Below are 6,000 nucleotides of genomic sequence, written 5' to 3'. Positions count from 1 at the left end.
CAACCCGCCACATATGCACACCTACAAAGTCTCCCATGCTAAATATGACAACGGCGGACAAATCCTCCTTCTTTTTACCCAGTTATATCCAAATAGCGGACTCGTACTCAAATAGTTACCATCCTAAAATTGTTATTATCCCCCGACGAAGTCGGAGGGATATAATTTTGGCGTTGTCCGTCCGTCCTTCCGTCCGTCCGTCCGGAGCCAAATCTACAAAGTGCTTGGGAATATTTAGATAAAACTTCATGTACATGTTCGCCACTATAGAGAAATGCGGCCCGTCAAGTTTCAGTCAGATTGCCCAAGTAACACCTGAGTTATGACCCTTCGAAGTTTCTAGGGTTAACTATATAGGGTACTATAAATATGGCAATTTCTGCTTCATAGCTTGTGACATATTTTACCTAGAACTATGAAACTTAAATTGAACTTTGATCACCGTAATGTGGTAGTGCACACAACATTTCGTCAGGATCTCTTTAGATACTCCAGAGTTATTGCCCTTTAATTGTTTAAAAATCCACATATTTGTACATAACAAACTAACAAATTGGTAGAATTTCATTAAACTTCTTTCATGAACATTTATTATCATGTGAAGTTGTGTACCCATACCCGGTCACCCCACCGCCCTGGTCACACCCCTCCAGAATATAGACATGAGATGGAGATATACAAAGTATTTTCCTTAAAAATTAAATATCAATAGTTATTTAAACCCTTGATACGATGCAGACCTTACGAATTTAGATTTTTACCAGGATGAACACCAATATAGAAAGACATTTTCATCAACCTTCCAAAGAATCTTCTTGTAAATTTTATTTACAAATTTAGATATCGTGTGATATGCTGTTTTTGGATTTAAAAACAGCCCCACCACGTGATATATTTGTCAGAGTGCCACTGACGACTAAAAGGCAAAAGTCATAATAGTAGTAAATATTGTCATATAGGTCAGAGACCACCAATTCAAAAAAGTACAGGGAACTTACTGGGAATGAGGTAAGTGTAAACCTGGTAACGTCTGTGCGTTCTGATTGGTCAGTCATGTAAACAAACCCAGGAAGTGATTATTTTTTCAAAATTGATATTTTTTCACTGCATTTACAGTATTTTATTATACATTTTGACAAAAATTGCTACATTTTATGTGTATTGAAAAAAAGTTTTATCAAACGAATTTCTCCCGCCATGTCAATGATGTAAACAGGGGGTCATCTCATTCACACGAAAATTACTTAAATAAAGTATCACTATTCATATGTTTTTCGTCCGATATTTTGGTAGAACTAAGATAGTTCTTGAAAAACTTGTAATTAGATATACATGTTTCGATGTATGGAAGGCCGTACACCCCATAATGTTACAATGTAAGTCTATGGGAAAACAATTGGTGGTCTCTAACCTAAAATATAATAAAGATCATGTAAACGCAGTTGAAAATGTTGAATTCTGAAAACTTCTTGGGTTTGTTTACCTAACTGACCACCAGAACAGACTAAGTCTTACTGTATTCCCATGTAACCTTACTTTTTGAACTGGTAGTCTGTAACCATTGCTTGAACCACATATATTTGACGGACACGCGAGTGAACGTTCACAGAAAATGAATATTAAAGGATTGCACGATGACAAATTAGCTGCATCTTTTCAATTAATCAATCTGCAAGAAATTGATAAGCGGAATTTCTAGTACTAAAAGAAAATTGATCCTTAAACCTGAGTGCAAATATGAACTGTTTAGTTCGAGAGTACTTTAACGAAAGTTACTAAAGATAAACAATTTTTGCACACTACAGTATTGCTTGATATATCACGTATTTAATGTATGAAACACGAAGTCTAAATAAGGACATTACCTTGTATTAAATTGAGCAAGAAAAACGAGACGTCAGCCGAAAGGGTAAAAAAACTTTTAAATCAATGCACTTTTATTGATCGCGGCCCTAAGGGAGGCCGCGATTATATTGAATGGGTGAAGTATATGCGCGCTGGGGGAAAATATTTCATGATGGACCTATGAATTCTTTACTTATGGGTGAAACAGGTCTCATAAGCGTAAATACGACTAGCTTCTACTGATTATAAAACATACCGTACGATTTGTTGTGAATTAACTGTTGTTGTACTTTTTGTAGTTCAACCGCCACCCTTGTTTAATGGCAACATTTAAAAAACACGTTTTTTTTCATCCTCAAGTAATAAGTAAGTAGACTCGCCCAGTGTAATCAATAACCCACAATTGACCGACCCTCTGGTACAGTATCAAGACGCATAATCTAACTCTATACATAGAGCGCCTACTTCACCCGATTTACATTCGGAACATTTTCACGCGTTTCGGGCTTTATCGTATGTTTAACATGGGATTTTTGAACCGTCCAAAGATGTTGGAAATGTTTGTCTCATTGTTTATTTTTTTTAATAAAAATGTTACTGCTTTCATTGTCATTTCATTGTCTACCACTTTTTTTCCACCCTTGCCTGAAAAAACAGTAATGAGTTTGTACACTGTTCAGACAATTGTGCACTGTTGGAATATCTTAAACGTATGTCACTATACCTAGGCATTTACCTAGAGCGTTTTATTTTCAAGGGAAATAATTGTGGTCTGACTGTATTATTTTGAAAATCACAGTTGAGATTTTTTATGTGTGCACCGGTACAGTTTTGCGGGGAAGCGAAAGTTGCCATGGAATTTTGTCTTCTTCTAAAAACAAGATAAGTTGACAGTTTTTGTTGAAATATATATCTGATAGCTGACATATAGGAGAATGTTTTGGTTTATATCCATCTTACAGATTTTTTTGAAAATGAAGAGAAACAGGGGGAATTCTGTAAATTTCTTCTTATATGCAAATGAGCTGAAAATGTATTGAAATGAAGTTTATGCCTTTCCAGTAAGTTTTTCCCTACCTTTGACGATAGTTATTAAAACGTATAGATATCAACCTCTTTGCTGATATTAGTACCTAAAATTTTCAGCCTGTGAATAGCTGTGGAAATTTGGGACTTCCTTTTTTTGAAGATATAAATAGATCTAAACTATATTTAGACTAAAGTTTTTTTCAGTATAACAGCATGTAGAGAACCCTTACATACAGTCAAATATTCTTGATATTGCAAGGAAATATTTTTCAAGTGCTTGCTGTTTCTTATGTTGTGCATACTTGATATAGGTCATTGTCAATGTCAACTAGCATTATACTGACATTTGAAGTTGTTGTTTTTTTCTAAATTACCTCCCTTATATATGCATTTTTCTTCACTCATTTTATTGATAATTACTTCCCTTTATGTTTAGCAAAAATTCTCAGATTGCATTTAATTAACTCCCTTTATTTAACATGAAAAATTCTCTTGTGTAATGATTATTTGTATATTTTACTTACAGTGTCTGATACATGTAATTGCAGTCTGTCTTTGGAAGCTGTAGAAATAACAAGAAAGAAGCTGACATAGTGGTATAGATTGTTATATATGAAGTTTATTGATGGCATTCATGTCATGATGATATCATTAAAGTACAACATACATTTTCTGACAGTCATGTGTTACTACATTTGAACTGAGACTGTTTTATAATCAGGTTCATGATACTTTTTTTAATATACATTGTATACAATAGTTGCATTTTTTTCAATATTAATTGCTGCTTTATAAATTAGAACACTTCAGGTTCATGTTTGATATAGTTTATTAATGATTATAATTTCAATCATACAATGAGTTATGAGATATTTTATTAATTTTAATATATTTAGATTAATAAATGTAAAAAGTCTGTATTAAATGCATAGGTCATCTTTTGTACAAAAATAAAGGAAAAAATGTTGTATAATTTTCATTTTCAGTTTTGGTAGGGAAAAGTTTGGGTATGTACATGTCTTACCCTGTGGCAGTCCAAGAAGATGTTACCATTATAAAAAAATGCAGGAGGTATTATGCTTTTGTATGTTAAACAAAGGTCTCAAAGCATTTATATGCTGTATGGCAACATTCTTGCTCCTGAAATAACTGTACAAGACAGCTATAAGACTGACATTCCTGACAAGATGTGAACCTTCTGGACTTTATGTCAGCCTGGCATAAGCATTTCTTTCCTGTAGCTTTGTGTATCCCTCAATTTACTAAGTACATATCTCCATTAAAAATAATGATAATAGATATGGTTTAGTAATAAATGTGTGATAGCTTTGTAATGTCAACATTTCAAAAATAGAATAAACATGTACTTTGATAATAAATATTGAAATACAAATTTCAGTATATTGTATATCAGTCAGCAAAAACATGAAGTACATTTGTATCTTTGTATTAAGATAATTAAAACAATTATATTCAAATGCTTTGACACTGATTTTATGTTGATTTCCTAGAATGTGTGTGAATTAATGTTTTACAATATTTCAGAACTTGAAGACAATGGTTAGTGCAGAAGGGACATAAAAGTTATGACAAAAGTAACAGATATAAATAAGGTAAACTATTGTGATAAAAAGACATGGCCAGTGCTGCACATCACAAAGGCAATATTTGAATTTAATTTTTTGTCACTTATGAGTTCTGTAAAGCTGATTTTGCAATATATATAAAATGATTAGGATTAATTTTTTTTTACTGTGATCTTTTTTTCACATGATTTTGTCAAGACTGACAATTTGTTCATTGGAATAAGATAGTTAAAGGCGGCATTGTGCCACATAAAAATATGTCTGCATATATATATCTGTATAAAGAAAAGACAAAGCCGATAAAAAAGAGATTTCCTGTTTACAAGTAAGACAACGGAAAGTATAAATTGTTTGTACAACATGTATTTTCTTGGTCGTTCATTCGTTTCTTCTGGATTTCCGACCGCTTGAACGGATCGCAACGCATTATGTAATGGAAATGCAATCTTCTATAGTGCCTTAGTCAATGCATCACCTATTAGCCGTGTGTGACAATGATGTTGATGTTGCAGAACGAATACCACTTCTTAGATATGTAATTATGTTGCAAGATACTGGTAGTATAAGCATTTGTATGTTACAAAGTTCAGTGAGTTTCTTCCTCTTGTTGAAAACAAATGATAACAAATCATACAGCTTGACGCATGCAGTTACTGAGCCAAATTTTATTTTTCAAGCTTCAATTATTTGGCATTGAATAAAAATTCGTTGGATATAAATATAGAAATAATTGTTATTTAATCTATATTTAAAGAACATTTTCATTACTCTGGTCACCAGCACATGATATTGTACTGACTCGTGGGCTGAATTAAAATCAAGAACTGAGCTGTACAAGTTGTTGGAGTTTATGACATATTTATTTTGTCGGTCGGTATGAGGAGCGAGTTGAATCAACTCTTGTTACATAATCGAAATGAAAATACGGGGACTAAAGAATATAAGAATCTTAAATTATCCACATGTACCTGTTAACTCTTGAGGTATAGCTGTATCATAACCGCACTTTCTAGGGGCACACCCTATAGCGAGGGGCGTAGATACAGAGAACCTATATTATTAGCTAAATGAACCTAAAATAACAAATAAATGAAATTACACAGAAGAACTTGCATCGAAAAATGTCATTTTAGGCATGTAAACAGCAATATAGTGACACTTTATAATAAAATCGCTATCCACCCTTTTATTGTACAACATCAACAAGAAATATATCTGATTTAAATTTTACATTAGTAAGACCGATAATCGTTGAAAGGTTTTTTCTAAGAACAACAGAACGTTCCAATATATATCCAACGGTACCCCTGTTAGCTTGCTTCCTATCCCCTTTCGGCTGCTACGCCCGGATAAGCATGCTGTAGGTGTTGCGGTGGCGCAAAACCGAAGTGACAGAAAAATGAGAATTGTGGGCGAACGATAAAGTCCAGCGATCTGGGAGGGATGATGTAGGGAAAACAGTCAGCAAGGGTCTTTTATTGGTTACCAGAAGTCTTATCTAAAATGATCAACAATTTAGAGTCTATTAAGATATGCTAAA

The sequence above is a fragment of the Mercenaria mercenaria genome, chromosome 9 (assembly GCF_021730395.1).
Source record: "Mercenaria mercenaria strain notata chromosome 9, MADL_Memer_1, whole genome shotgun sequence".
Taxonomy (NCBI): domain Eukaryota; kingdom Metazoa; phylum Mollusca; class Bivalvia; order Venerida; family Veneridae; genus Mercenaria; species Mercenaria mercenaria.
The sequence above is the reverse complement of the archived record's forward strand: the minus strand, read 5'-3'. Positions refer to the sequence as shown.